This window comes from Syngnathoides biaculeatus, chromosome 3 (genome assembly GCF_019802595.1).
Source record: "Syngnathoides biaculeatus isolate LvHL_M chromosome 3, ASM1980259v1, whole genome shotgun sequence".
Classification (NCBI taxonomy): Eukaryota; Metazoa; Chordata; class Actinopteri; order Syngnathiformes; family Syngnathidae; genus Syngnathoides; species Syngnathoides biaculeatus.
The window spans coordinates 14606432-14622215 of NC_084642.1; the positions used below are offsets into that span (position 1 = coordinate 14606432).

A 15784-nucleotide genomic window follows, 5' to 3' on the forward strand; every position below is an offset into this window, starting at 1 on the left:
AATAAGGAAAGATGATTTTTATCTTTGTTTTCTGAGTGATGAGTGCGGTCACCGAACAAACTCAATTTGTACATCAAGGCACCAGTTTACAAACTAATCACGTGCTCATTCCACCAGGACAATGTCATTAGTGACGATGCTTTACAAAAACCTCTCTCTGAGTAGTTTTACTTTATTTTTGCTTTGTTATACAATGTCTGCCTTATTTATGACACCTGTTACCTGAAATAAAGCCTGCAAAGTGAATGCGGTGACATTTTGATCCTGGAACATATGGTTATTTCTCGTGTGCACAATTCTTTTAAAATTAAACTTTTAGTCATCCACCGTGCTGGATTGCGTTCCACTTTGGAGGTTTCACTTTACAAAGTCGAGCTAATTAAACACGCTTTGCATTTGTACAAAGTAGGATTTCAGTCTCATTTGGGATAAGATTGCCCAAGCGTGGCACGGTGAACACAAACTCTTTTCTCTTTATTATTCATCAGCTGCGGGCTAAAGGCGATCGGCAGCAGTCGCCGTGACAGACGCTTTGTGGTCGGCTGCCAAATGAAGGTGAAGTGAGAAGTCTCGGAAGTGTTTGTAAAGGAGCCCTGCAGGTCATGTTAGCCCTGTTCGGATAACCACGGTTAAACACGGAGGCCAAGCATGAAGCGTGTACAATGAGTTAACCCTCCAGAGGACCATTAAGACATCACAGTGTCAACTTATAGTACGACGTGGGACTATATAACTTGATCCATCATATTGAGGGTGTTGAGTCTAGTGTTAAACTTTGAGTGGCAAGCCGCGACACTGTCTAAGGAGTTGAATCTAGGTCAGTTTTGTGTTACATTCTTTTCGTGCTTTACATTATTAACAGTATGACACAATACACGGTACGGCACACAGTAATTGGTACTTATTTTTCAGTGCCGTCCACATTATTGAACGTGGAAAATGAACAACTTTCTGATCAGTGTTGGGAGTAGTATGCAGTAAAAATAGTGTTAAAAATCTCAGCAATCCACATAAAACTGATATTTACCATTGCGGTGACCAGTCCAGACCCTTTTTTTTGGTTGTTGTTTTTTGCCATGACACTGGAATCCTGGTTGGCATCAGAATAACAAAAAACAAAGCAGTGTGTCCATTTTTTGACTGAAGTCCAGCCACCAAATATGGTCAGTTGCTGCATAAATTAACATTTATATCATCCATCCGATGCATAATGGCGATAATTTATTTTTTTTCATGTACCGTATATGCTCAGGGGTAAAGTCCCAAATCCTCAAAGTCTACGATCATATGATACGGCTATATATATTTTTTTATGTAACGTTCAACCTACGATGGACGTCTTAATGTCAGTTATTGCGCATGTTAAGAGTGATAAGGTCAAAGACGTCTCATTGGATGTTTTTTTTTTTTTTCCTTAAATACGAACCATGTGTGCTGAATGCTGGCGAATGAGCCTTGTTTAGTCTGGACGGTTCATTTTACATGACGATGTGACAAATTCAACATCTTATGGACCAAGACTGCAGATATGTATTTAAAATAATGGTATTATTGAAACTAATCAAGTTATCTGTTAAAACACAGAACATTTGGAAAGGCTGTCATTAACATCGCTTCATTCAAATAGCTTGAACTAATAATGTGCTGTCACAAAAAAAAAAAAAAAACCTTGAACATTTTTGAAATATTTTGATTTGGCTAATATTTTCACATTTTATTCCAATCCTTGACACAAGTTGCGTCCTGTACTGCAGCGGCTGCGGATTCATTTGTGCTCACACATATGATGCTAATTCCAGAGATTCTGCTTTCAATTATTCATACCGAGTACATAACTTTTCAATTAACTAATTGCGAGGCTCGGGAGAGTTCTGCAAAAACCGTTACACACACATCAGAAGCAAGGTCGCCAGCCCCCTTGGGAGGGAACGCTTCACCTGGATTCTTAATAGACACTGACTTGAAGCGGGTTAGCGGTAAATATTAAAGAGAACAAATGAGCTTTTAGGATACAACATCAATCAGCGTTACAATCACAGCGCGTCGATGCGTCGGAGGTTTGCAGAACATGGTTTGCGAATACACAAAATGGTCATTTATAGTAAAGAGCTGCCAAATCACAGCAGCAGTTCAAGGGAACTCAAAATTGGACACCAGCAAGGTTTCGACTGCGCTTGTCCTCGTCGGAGGACTTTATACCCTAAACCAATTGCCACTCAAACACACGGCCAGAAATCCATCCTGATTTTTTGGGGAAAAAGTATACTTCTAAAGTCACACGAAGGGTGTAAGTTTGAAACAGTCATATATGATGTCAATGTACCTTATATGAACTGCAGTGGCTGCATTGAAGTCTTATTTCTTCACGCATTTTGCTTTTTCTTTGGCTTTCTCTTCCCCAGCAGTTATTCTAAAAGAGAAACATATGAGAATATTACACTGGAAGAATACACACGGAAAGTTATTACACTTCTGTCAAGTACGAATGCGAGCTGTGTGTTTCAGTGCTTTCATATAATATGGAGATGAACTGACTTTGCATTTTTATGATAGTTACAAATGTGAAAATGTTACTTCATGTAACATCAACCCACGGTTAATGAAGCGTTTGCCCCGGGAATAGATGAGCTATTGTCATTATTTCCGATGAAAAATGTTTCCTGAAATCAGAACAAATCAAAGAAGGAATTATGCTCAAACTTAAGAGGCAAAACATTTAGGCACTCATCAAGAAAAATGTGGTTCTTTTTTTTTCAAACTCTAAAAACAAACAATGGGAGTCAGCTGTAAGCAAGCACGCAGACTCAGATCTGCTTCGACAGGTTGCGTTTCGGCCAGGAAACACAAGATTGACTTTGCTGATAACATCACATTGTTGACACATCACATTTGTGCCCTAATAAGACCAAGAATGAATTATTAGACAAAAGCCATCCTCTTACCGTTACCCTGATGCTGCAATTACAGATTAAATATATTTGTAATCATTCACAAGCAAAGTTAGTGTATCTGTCCGCTTGTGTGCTTGCAGTGCTGCACAGCAAAAATGTATAAAAGCTGCTGGGGGGGCTGAGGAAGTGGTGGACAGATAGGAGGAACCTGTTTCCATCACTTGCCAAATTCTACCTAGCAACCATCAATCTAATCTCTTTGACCCAATGACCTGTCCGGACAGATAAGAAAGCCCGAGAGCTGACAGTGTGACACGAGCAGGCTCCTTACATAACCTGTTGTGGATGTCTTGATTAAGTAACTATTAAACAAACACAAGTGAAAATGGGAAATAATCCAAACAGACAAAATTTCATTTAAAAGGAGTCGAGATGTTGGAGGCAACGTGGCATTAATATCATGTTTTGAAGTAAGCCACTTAATGGTTTAAAAAAAAAAAAATCAATAGGGACCTTGTTCTGAGAAAATTGCACAGAGAAGATTGATGCACACAATTTTTGATCAACGCTACTTGCAGCATCTTTTTCTGTGTATTATGCAACAATAGATGCTAACTTTGATAGTGAATGTTTACAGAAGCTCATCTGGAAAATGTGCCCTCTAAGAAGACTGACGACGAGGAACATGCGGGCGAAATTCAGATTTTTGACCTTGATAACCTCCAACATCTTAAGCCCCTCTCCCCCATCCCCCCCCCCCAAAAAAAAGCTTCCAAAAAATTCAATAGGGTTCATTCTTGGACATGGAACAAGAATTAATTGAAGAAAGAAGTGATCGTTACGGATGTGGTTGTCTCAGATCTTATGTAGTCCCATTAAGGAAATTACATATTACTCTTTTCTTCCTGTACAAAAATATTTATCCACTTTTTGACTTCCCATTTGAGACCATTTTTTCTGTGTTTGGTTCAGGTACAAATAACTCTATATAATGAGAAATGTAAAAAAAAAAAGAAAATGATGTCATAAAGTAGTGGAAATAAAAAGATGTTCCACAAATACAAGACAATTTAGAAGATAGTTTCACAGGGATCAACCAACCAGATTGCTCACATCAGATGGGCGCGTTCAACATTTTTGAAAACTTCCAAATGAGCCAAACCCACAATAGAAAAACAATTGCTGAAGTATACACTGGGAAAAAAGTAAACACTAGTCAATTTGGAAATAAAATAAATAAATGACGCAAAGATAACCGTTGCTAGCCAAGAGCGTACAAGCTTCAAACAACGTACACGTTTCACGTTTGTTATTTAAAAACGTTTTGATGGCATCGTTCAGGGTTCTCTAAGAGAAATAGTTACATTTAAGAAGAAGTAGGCTGGCATCTATCTGGCCTGCATTTTCGGGAAAATGACGAGTCAGATTTGAAAGGTAGATCTCAGTTCCGGTCGAAAAGAAATAAATATTTAAAGAAATAAATGACTTTAAACTAACTTTAATGTTAGTACAATCGAAAGTTTATCTTTTTTTTCTTATCAATCAACCTTCATTCAAAATCAACATTTTTGGTTTGGTGACAATCTATAAATGTAAATGACAGTAAAAAGAAAACAAAACAAAATCAAAAAGAAAAAACATTTTGAATTATGAATTAAAAATGTTGAATTAAAAAAAGGGTCAAAGGTTTGTTAGATCTATTTTTCAGTGTAGATTTTTGAAAATCGAGCTCATCTCACATAGACAACAGGCATGAGCAGACTAGAATAGCCATTAAATTATATGTTAAATGGTATTTTCTTTAATTCAATTCACTAGACGAACAAATATTATGAGCCAGTCAAGTGTTTTTTTTCGTTTGTTTGTTTCGTTGGGGGCATGGGGGGGACCTTATATTATCTTCCATCCATTTTCTTAGCAGCTTATCCTCACAAGTGTCGTGGGAGTGCTGGAGGCCATCCCAGCTGTCAATGGGCAGGGGGCAGGGTACAATCTGAGCTGGTTGCCAACCAATCCCAGGGCACATAGAGACAGACAACAGCCATACCCACAATCACACCTATGGGCAATTTAGAGTCCCCAACTAATGCATGTTTTTGGGATGTAGGAGGAAACTGGAGTGCTCAGAGAAAATCCACACAGCCACGGGGAGAACATGCAAACACCACGAAGGCGGGGCTGGGAATTGAACCCGGGACCTCAGAACACTCTACAGCTGCACCACCGTGCCGCCCCGTATATTATCTTATACAGTACATAAAAACAAATCAGATTAATCATAAATAAACTTCCAAAAATCCCAAGATCAGACTTAACAATTAAATAATACTGAAAGTCACAAAACACTGTTTTGTGTGGCTTCTGCATTAAACAGCCAAATCAGAAATATGAACATTATTGCAAGCAGAAAGCCAGTGAGATAGCATCAAGCTACATTTGCGTAGCTATTCTCCAGCAAGACCGTGTTTATACATTGTCATAAACATTTCAACATCCATGATAATTGTCTCCATCTGGCCCTCCTCCGATGCAAAAACAGTAGACGTGCGCAACCACACGACGCTTAGCGTAGCCTTGCGGTTGCGCTCCAGATCGAGGTGATCTGAATGAGATTCAAGAATGGCCGCCGCCGCCTTCGGGCAGGTAAACACAGTAATAGAAAACTGTCACAACTGATTTGCGTGCCTCGCAGCGTCTGACGGCAAACTGTTGCATTGGAGGGAGTGCATGGGGAGGAAGGATACCGAAAGGAGAAACAATAATGGTGGAAATGGAGAAGCCGGGAGAGATGACAGGAGGAGAAAGAGGGCGAGAAGGAGGAGGAGGTGGCAGTGACGAAGAAAAGAAAAAAAGGTGTCAGGGTGAGCGGGGTACAGTGATAATAGTGGTTCCTTTCAGCCGCTGCACAAGAGTAAGGTGAGACTCACTCGCAAACTGTGCTTTCTGGGCAGCGGCCCAAGCCCGGGGCTGCCTCATTGATTTGCACCGTAGAAAGGTCCGATTGTGCCGGCCGTGCCAGAACGCTATTTGCACCCAGAAAACAGCGCACCTCGCTTCCCACTGACTTGCGCGACAGCCTCCTGCCCCGGAAAGTCACGAAACAGAAAACTATACTGAATTCAAAATATTCAACAGGAAAATGTACATCTTTAGAGGTGAGAATTCAGTGGAATGGCAAACATTAAACTTGAGTTTCGCTGTTTGACCACGAAACAGCATGTGTGCTATAAATAGTGATATTACAATCAGATGTCAAATCCTAAAATGTGTACTTTAAAAATAAAACCTCATATCTATAGCTGGCATGTAAGTATAAAATCAGTCAACATGAAAAAATAACACTAAACCCCATCATATATTACAAATATTGTGACAAATTTGGGGAGGTCTTTTTTTATTTTTCTTTACAAATGCTCAAAATCATTATTTTTCTTTTTTTTTTTCATCAGTTGATGCAAAAAAATGTCACCTGGGTAGGAAAAACGGAAATAACTCTGAAAAACTGACAATAATTAACAGCTTCCTTGAAGGTAAAATCCATAACCATTGTTTGACACATTTTATCTTGAACTTCCTAAAACAATGTTTGCTTGGACCAGCATTTTTTTTTATTTAGTCCAAGTCAGGATTATAATATTAATTATAATCTGGGACAATGTCAATTGTGTTGTTTGTGAAATTTATTGACAAAGACAAAAATGAAGGACATTTTTGCCAGAGTTATACTTAATTGTAGTTAGTTTTGTAAATGCAAATTTAAAATAAAACTCATTTTACTTTGTTTACTAAAATTTCAGTTTGTTTTCCTTAACAATAATAACCTAATTCTGAGTAGATGAATCAAGCCCTCTTTGATCAGTCAATTCACCGTGGAAGGGATAAGGCAGGCCCCAGGTGGTCTCCTCTATTAAATGACAGATTAGGCAGGGTCCAACTAATTTCTTTATCTTAATCTTATTAAAAGCAAAACAGCTGTCAACTGTCACCACGTGACTCCCAATGAGAGCGGCAGCGAGTCTGCGTGGTGACACTGGATGCTAGCTAGACGGATGTCCCCGCTTCATCTTTGCTTCCTTCTTTCATTTGTCTCTCCGGTTGTGAGGTCTGCGGTGAGCGTTTCATTTGAGCAGCTTTCACACGTCGGTGATGTAACGGAAGACAAAGAACCCAGCAAAGGGAGGATATTGCTGCAACTGTGTGCTCTGGTTTCAAACACCCGCACGGCATCCCACCATGTGGATAATGATATCTGGGTTGATGAATAAATTTATAGTGGGAAACTGCCTTGAGTGCAGCACGGCAGGAAAAGTGGAGCTGGATTTCGACACATGAGGTGTTTCAAAAGGTTTCAAGGACTGGAGTTTGATTGGCTGGTGACCAGTTCAGTGTCCCTCGAAGATAGCTGGGATAGCCTCCAACACCCCCGTGACCCTAATGAGGATAAGCGGAACAGAAAATGGATGGATGGACAGACGAAAGCATGAGTTTCCCCCTTCACAGCAATTCGCTGTATTTCTGCCTTTTCTAACACACCTTCATTGCGCTCTTGAAATTGAATTTTTTTTTTTTTTTTACAGGATCCACAGTGCCATCGCCATCTTGACGCCATCCATTTTAGTCAAAAAGGAAGATGAGGAAAGAAAATCATACAGCCAGGTCTGGTGAGAAGGGAAGTTACTCCTTCAAGGCCAGGAACTGTCAGATGCTCAACGCACAGTACGTGCGCTGTGATGGTGTAGAAGCCCCGAGTTGTCTCATCGCAACTCTCCCCTTTTCTCATGCAATTTGTTGTTTGAAATATATCTTTTGTGACACTACCCCTAGTGGTGTTCTATCACAACTTGTACAGGAAAGTACTATAACACTAAGTATGTGCTTTTCTTGATGTTACTCAAGGAAATAAATTTACACACCGAGTGTTTTACTGGGTGTAATACAGCCATCCATTCATTTTCTTTGCCACTTATCCTCACGAGGGTCGCGGGGAGTGCTGGAGCCTATCCCAGCTGTCAACGAGGAGGAGGCGGGGTACACCCTGAACGGGTTGCCCGCCAATCGCAGGGTGTAATACAGGATTTCCACCTATTTTTGTGCACTTTATTTAATGCTAGAAGGAGCTATCCAAATGCAGTGCTCCTCTTAAGGCTTCCAGCAAAAGACTAAAGTACCAGAAGAAAGTTAGTGACACTCCAGGAGAAAGTAAACTTCCCATATATGGGAGAAAAGAAAGAAAACATTACATCTTTTTTGTAGTGAACGAGGAGATCGTACCGACTCCCACAAAGCCTTGCAGTGCCTTCGACACCACCACGAAAACGTAATAAACCCTCAACGTCGTCATGAAGTCGTAGCGACAGCAGCTGCCTTTCATCATGTTCCTCAAGGCCTTCAGGAAAGAGATTGATCTTCGTGAAGTGCGCAAGGAAGTGGAGTTCTAAGTCCTCTCCTGTGCTGTGCAGTCATACCGTGATTTATCTGACTGTACCGCAAATTCAACGTCATCATCTTGATCACAAGGAAAATGAAGGTAGCAAGAAAAGGGACTGCTGTGAAGAAAAAGTATCCCGTTGCACCTGATTTTGCCAAAGGATAAGCGTTACCAGCAAGGAGTGTCTGGACAGTGAGTATTTTCATTGAGTAAAAGCATGGCTCGTGTCACAGGAAGTTGTAACACCTGGGTACTGTACAACCACACACACGACCATCCAGGACACACAACTTTGCCATCAGCACTTTTTGATTGCTCCACCTCCCTTGTAATTGCCAGTAACTGACCCTGGCTTGAGACATGCCCGGTGAGGGTCCCTCTGCCATATTTGCCGACAATTCTTGTCAGTCGTCTTGAGGGGCAATTTGGCCACTGACAAGCCTTCCTCGGTCTCCGGTTACCGGGGGAAGTATACGGCGCATTCGACCCAGCCATGCGAGACAATCGGAGGTGGCCAAATTCCTTTCTCCTTCTTTTTCTAGTTGTCTTTTCCTTTTGGCCTCTAATTCTCTAGAAGTCTCTTCCTCCCTTAACTCTTTTTTTTTTTTTTTCCACAATGGACGTTGCCCGCTCGCGAGGCTGCAAGGGGCCAAGAAACAATGGTCATATTGTCATTCTGTCCATAAGAAAACCTTATCTTGTTGTAGACGTGGTATTAAATTTCGTAGAGGCCCCATGTGGCCAAGCCAGGGGATGGAGGCGCCAAGACAGAGTGAGAGAGAGAGAGAGACAGAGAGAGAGAGAGAGAGAGAGAGAGAGAGAGAGAGAGAGAGAGAGAGAGAGAGAGAGAGAGAGAGAAGGAGGGACACCGACAGACAGACAAACTGTATAATCTCTTCATCTACTCTTAAAAGGGCTAAACCTCATCAGCGGCTGCTGGTCCAGTGGTACTCTAAAATGAGGCAACAAAGGGTTAACATCCACCCAATGCAAACCAGCCTCATGTCGCTAGTCTAACGCAAGAGGCATCGAACATATATATTTGAAGCGCTAGTGTTGGAAGTAGGAAACGATGGGGGTCACAACCGAGATCAGTGGAAAGAAAGCAGGTGGACTAATGTGTCAGCGTCGGGGGCTATTTAAGGGATTATCGTACTTTGCGGGCTAGAGAAAATATGATGCAACAATAGTTTATTATTATTACATAGTAAGAATGTTTGAAAGCTTTCATCAACACTGTTCAGATCAAATGCTCGGTTGTAGGTTTCACACCTCCGGACTAAGTCATCTTAATACCAACAACTATTTGAAATGAAGCCTATGACACTGCTCGTGTTTTCAGGAAATTAGCTTTCTTAACTTTTGGGTGTGGCCCAGTCGGAATTCCAGGACAGATGGTTTATCAGAGTGAGGAGAAAAGAGGATTATGAGGAGCTTTTTTTTTTTGTTTTCATTAGACATCAATTGAAATATACTCATCTGGGTCTCATTTAATTAAAGTTAAAAGATGCCTTTCAAACACACTCAGATGTTTCCAGTTGCTCGAACAAGCGTGATACCCGATATGCAATTGGACTTATTTACAGCCGATTTACGAGGTAATTTGCACGGGGAAAAGACCCCCCCCCACCCAAAAAAAAAAAAGATCCCTCTTGTGCCAAAGGATCATGGGGATTACCTAAATCGGGGGGTGTGCATCCAAAGGTTAGATTCCAGAGTTCAAACTAGACCCCGTGTGATAAAAAGAAATAAGAAGGTGAATCGGATCAGAGGGTACAGGAAAACCATGTTTCCACCAAGTGGTGCAGTTCAGTTCAGCTCACCGTGATATGATTTGGACTGGTAAAACGTCATCTGGCAACATAGCAGTGCGGGACAAAATGACCCACTTGTAAACCTTTGTTTTTGCCGACCTGGTTTTGATTTGTCGTGTCAGGTTTTCTTGTGTCCTGTGTCCATGTCTTGCCTGATTGTTTGATTGTTTGATTTTCATGACCACCTGTTCTCGTCAGCCCTCTGCTTTGTGCTAACCAATCAGCTCCCGCCAGCCACTCATATCTTGTCCAGGTGTGCTTCATCGTCTCATCAATTTGTATTTCAGTATGTATCAGTTTGGTCAATCTGCCGGGTTGATGTTCCTACAAATCACGTTTCTAGTCTTGGTGAGTGTCTCCTTATGCTGCTTTGAATCTGCAATTTTTTTGTGAGGAGGGACTCTGTTAATTTACATATTTAATTTTAGATCCTCTTGTTGAGATTCATCCTGCCTTTCCTTGCTGCTTCCCTGCACCGGTACCTTTTATTTTTTTCCACAATCAACACAAAATCCTGCTATCCATTTAAATCAAAAAGAATATTATACAATACTAGAGTAAAGAAAGGACATGAAGCATTTTGAGAGGATGATTTTTAGTCAGTGAATTAGCAGACTGTAATGTGTCTAAAATATTACATTTCAAAACCTATACCACAACAATGCCAAAATAAGTTAAGATGCAGTGGTTTGGTAGAATTAGTCGCCAATTGGAGCACCAAATGTATATAAGGGGAAAGGAATTTATTTGAAGGGAGGCCTTAATTTTTGCAAACAATTTAGTTATACAGTATAATGCATGTGTATGTGAGAGTACTGTGTATATATATATATATTCATTAACTAATTTTCACTACCGAAATACATACATTTCTCTACCTTTTATCCTCACGAGGGTCATAAGTGCGCTAGAGCGAGAGGTGGGGTACACCCTGAACTGGTTGCCACCCTGGTAGGTTAAGTATTAAATTAACCTACCGTGCGTGTTTTTGGGATGTGGGAAGAAACTGGAATATCCGGAGAGAACCCACACAGGCACGGGGAAAACATGCAAACTCCACACAGGTGGGGATTTGAACCCCGGTCCTCAGAACTGTAAGGCACATTCCAGCCGTGTTAATATGATTATTTTATTTACAAATGCAATCGGCCACCCAACCCATTTAGTCTCTTTATTCTGACAAATTATGAGCCACTTTAAAGTGTTGAAACTAGACTAACAGCAAAACTCCTCATTTGGACACTTCAACTGTCTGAGAAGGCTTTTTACTCCACTTCTTCCTCACCCCACGGGAGTCTTGTGACATTATGTCAAGATTGAAAGCAACAAATCCACCCTGGACTTGACTGAAAATAGTTAGATACAATTGACCAATTTCACAGGACTTTGCGGAGGTGTCTTGTTGAACTTGGTGCACAGCACCATCCATCTTCTTATCTGCTTATCCTCACAAGGGTCACGGGAATGCTGGAGCCTATCCCAGCTGTCAACGGACAGGAGGCAGGATACACCCTGAACTGGTTGCCAGCCAATAGCAGGGCACATGGAGACAGACAACAGTCTCGGGCAGCACAGTAGCCCAGCTGGTAAAGCGTTGGCCTCACAGTTCCGAGGTCCGGGGTTCAATCCCGGACCCGCCTGTGTGGAGTTTGCATGTTCTCCCCGTGCCTGTCACATGACGCACATTTGGCGGAGGATTTCTGAAGAATTGTATCTTCAATCTAGACTAAGACTTTTTGGAATTAACTTGTATTATTATTATCATATTAAAAACGGGTGGCACGGTGGATCAGCTGGGATGCATTGGTCTCACTGTTCTGAGGTCTTGGGTTCAATACCGGACCTGCCTGTGTGGAGTTTGCATGTTCTCCCCGTGCCTGTGTGGGTTTTCTCCGGGCACTCCGGTTTCCTCTCACATTCCAAAAACATGGAACATTAACTGGACACTCTAAATTGCCCTGAGGTGTGATTGTTTGTCTCCATGTGTCCTGTGATTGGCTGGCAACCACTTCAGGGTGTACCCCACCTCCTGCCCGTTGACAGCTGGGATGGGCTCCAGCCTGCCCCGCGACCCCTGTGAGGATAAGCAGCAAAGAAAATGGATGGATGGACATTAGCTAGCTGGTGACACCACTTGAACTCTGTTGCTAACCAAAACAGCAGCCTAGAACTACGTACTGTTTCTTAGAGTGATAAAAGTGTGGCTTTTAATCAGATATTGTAAAAGGAAAAAAAATGTATTAGATTATTTTATTTCAGATGGAGATGGTTTCCTTAAAAATGACTGTTCTAGCTCTAGTAGTTGTGTGCATACATGTTCAAGGAAGCTTTGAGATGTATTTATCCCTTTTCTGCATTGTTCCATGTGTCCATTTTGCTCACTTCAAATTCAACTTTCTCTTGACATAAATTGTAATATCGTGGCAACATTGTTTATTTCTATTAAAAAATGTGTACAAATAAAGGTCTCACCCAGTGTAGATAGCTACCTAGGCAAATACAGAAATTAGATGAAAATGAGTGCAAAAAATGGTTCGAGGGTTACTGCGACATCATACACACTACTTAACACAGCAGTCAGTTTGCAGTTGCCTGGACACAGCGAAATGCTCAAATGCAGCAATAGTTGATGCATTGATCAACATGAAATAGATTTATTTATAGTAACATTACCTCCATCTCGCTGCAAAAGTCTACAATAGCCTGCTGAAAACTGTTTAAACAGTTCTCGAAACGTTTGTCTGGCATGAATATGCAAAGTATAGTGTTATTGCTTTTTTTTTTTTTTTTCCTCTCTCTCTCTGATGAGGGTCTCCTTGGAAACGTGCTGATTTGTGGACTGACTGCTGACAGGAGCTTGGTGCCCGGCCCAGCTTGTGGACTGCACACATGCTAGTTAACACACACACACACACACACACTTTACTCGGTATTCTCTAGCAGCACCTACTGGAGGAAGTGTAAATCTACAGAAATTGTCCAATAGTGGGAATGTGGCGCAACTCTTGCACATGCAGCCAGAGTGAACAAAGCTATGTCTTGAAAAAATAAACACTGCATGTAAAAATACATTTGTATTGTATGCTCTTATTTTTGGTAACTTACATTTAAGTTAAAAAAAAAACAATAGTTCATTTGTAAACTACTTTCATATAGTAATTAACTTAGATTTCCTATACAGTAACTGTAATCACATTGTTATACATCCATCCTTTTTCTTAGCCGATTATTCTCATAGGAGTCGCGGGGAGTGGTCATTTATAATTTTTACTATTACATGTAAAATGATTATTGTCATTTGATTTTTCTTGAATAATTGGAATACGGTACAACTGACAATGTGGTTCTTTGAGTATACAGTGTAATGTAAAAAAATATATTTATATAGTGCCTTTGTAAATGTCCTATCAACCAATAAGGGACAAGACAGATAAAAGAATTAATAGAGGATGCTTAAGAAGAGTAAGAACCATTTTGTTTTGAGAAAAAATGTAAATCTTTCCAAAGCTGTGATGCATCATCCCCAGAGGCAACGTTAGCTCAGATTTTCCTTGAGTGAAACAGAAATAGAATGTATAAACACAGCATGTACTTATTCAGATGACAGCAATACGTCACTAGGTCACTTCAAGGAAACATGAGCGGGGGGGGGCGACATTACCCAAAACAAAAATCAATGATTATTCATTTTTGCATTGTGGATGTTGAAGTAAAAACAAAGGCAATGTATGGTAGAATATGAATGGCTGCATGTGGAGAGAAGATGTTGTGTGCTTGTCTTTATTTATTAGAGGACCATCAGGGTCAATGTTTTGGAGGCTGTCCATTCACATTACATGCACATCGCTGCTGCAGGTTCATTAGCTGCTTATTTATGTGGACAGCAGCACTTGTCTGCCTCCACTTGTCGTGGAGTGTGCCGGCAAGCAGCTTTGTTTATTGCTAACATGGCAACTCAGCCCTAAAGTTAGCAGGAAACTCTACAGAAAAATAATACACTATTACACATTTGTGACATATTTGTTTTGCAACAGTAAGATAAATGCACTTCAGTGGAGCCGCCTACATTCCCTGACTTAGATTAGAATTTGTCAAAAAAAAATGCCTTCATCACAAATTCAGTCATGTAACCGAAAAGCAAGCGTTTGCTACATCTGCTGCAAATCTATCGATGCTCTACAATGTATTGCAGTATGTATATTTATGGATTGGTACGTTTTTGTTTTTTTTTCCTCATGCATTTTTGATAGGCCATGACATCACCAATGTGGTGATGGCGATCACTGGGGATTCAGATTTTGAACCACAGTAAAAAAAACAGTGGTTGCGGGTGAGCCACTCACCAAAACCAGTGGCAGAAACCCGCAAACGGCGTGAGACTTCAGTTAGTTTCGGAAACTCTGTTTGATGCGCGGTAACCATAAGAATCAATTTTTATTTTTGTGGCTTTTTGAGGGATGCGACGCCATTAGGCAATAAAGAAGAATAATTGCAACATATTTGTCGGTTGGAAAGATTTGTGCCTAAATTAACTTTTTTTTCCCATTATCTCCAATGATAAAAATGATTTTGAATCCAAACCAATCGGTCCATTCGTCATCCATTTTCTATACCGCTTTTTGCCATTAGAGTCATGGTCAAGCTGGAAATGACCTCATTCAATTTTGAATAAGACACAGAATTGATTAATTGCAAGTCACATTTACATAAAAAGGCTAACCCACTGGTTAGAGCGTCTGCCTCACAGTTCTGAGGACCAGGATTCAAATCTTGGCCCCGCCTGCGCGGGATTTGCAAGTTCTCCCCGTGCCTGCGTGGGTTTTCTCTGGAAAATCGACTTTCCTCCCACATCCCAAAAACATGCACGGTAGGTTCATTGAAGAATCTAAATTGCCCAATGGTGTGAATGGTTGTTTCTTTGTATGAGCCCTGCGATTGGGTGGCCACTAGTTCAGGGTTCACACCAATGGAAAATTCAGTCTTCAACTACCCCGAGGTGCACATCTTGGGAATGTGGAAGGAAGCCAGAAAAACTGTAGGAAAGCCTTGCAAGCAGGGGGAGAACCTCCAAATGTCACACAGAAAGTCCAGAGCCGAGGTTCAAACCCAGAATCTCAGACAAACTGTGAGGCAGACCCGGGAACTAAAAGATCACTCGTGCTGCTACAGTGCCATATTTTTCCATGAAAATTCCACAAAATTATTATAAGAACAGGTCAAAAATTGATACACAGTCACATTTTGGTAAAGAGTTTGCATCTAATTGCTGTACATCAGGAACTAGTCAGGTTGTGGTCCAGGATTATAATCTTGACACACATCACCCTCACTTTAAAGAGAGAGAGAGAGAGAGGAGAAAAAAACACTTCAAGGTTGCGCCTGGATGAAAAGTAACTGGATTAACAAGCCCCAGAGATTCACTGAAAGGAAATGGTGTTGTCCACCAGGTAGGCAGATTTCTGCTAGCGTAATCTTTTTGGGTTATTGGTCTGACTTACTTAAGCGCCGCCAAATCAATACGCAGCGAAGGTAAAGTTGCTGAGATACTGTGGTAATAGCACACCTCACAGCAACACGAGTGACAACGCAGAAGCAGTTGCTTTTCATGCGTGTTGCACACAAATATGACCTCGGTGCTGGGAAACAGAAAG

The 15784-nt window shown here is 41.0% G+C and overlaps 2 long non-coding RNA genes across 2 annotated transcripts in view; one reads left to right on the plus strand and one right to left on the minus strand.

The window, feature by feature from the left end:
* The window catches only part of LOC133497825 (uncharacterized), a 28970-nt gene extending 18691 nt beyond the window's left edge, over positions 1–10279 (minus strand). Inside the window, exons 1-2 of the long non-coding RNA XR_009794114.1 lie at positions 10143–10279; positions 2324–2410 (exon numbers count right to left, since the gene is read on the minus strand). This is a non-coding gene — a long non-coding RNA (uncharacterized LOC133497825). The remainder of the gene's footprint in view (positions 1–2323; positions 2411–10142) is intronic.
* Positions 10280–10351: 72 nt separating this feature from the next.
* On the plus strand, positions 10352–13204 carry LOC133497823 (uncharacterized). Its single transcript, XR_009794113.1, has 3 exons — positions 10352–10481; positions 10562–10611; positions 12943–13204. It is a non-coding gene; the product is annotated as an uncharacterized LOC133497823 (long non-coding RNA).
* The last annotated feature ends 2580 nt before the right edge of the window (positions 13205–15784 follow it).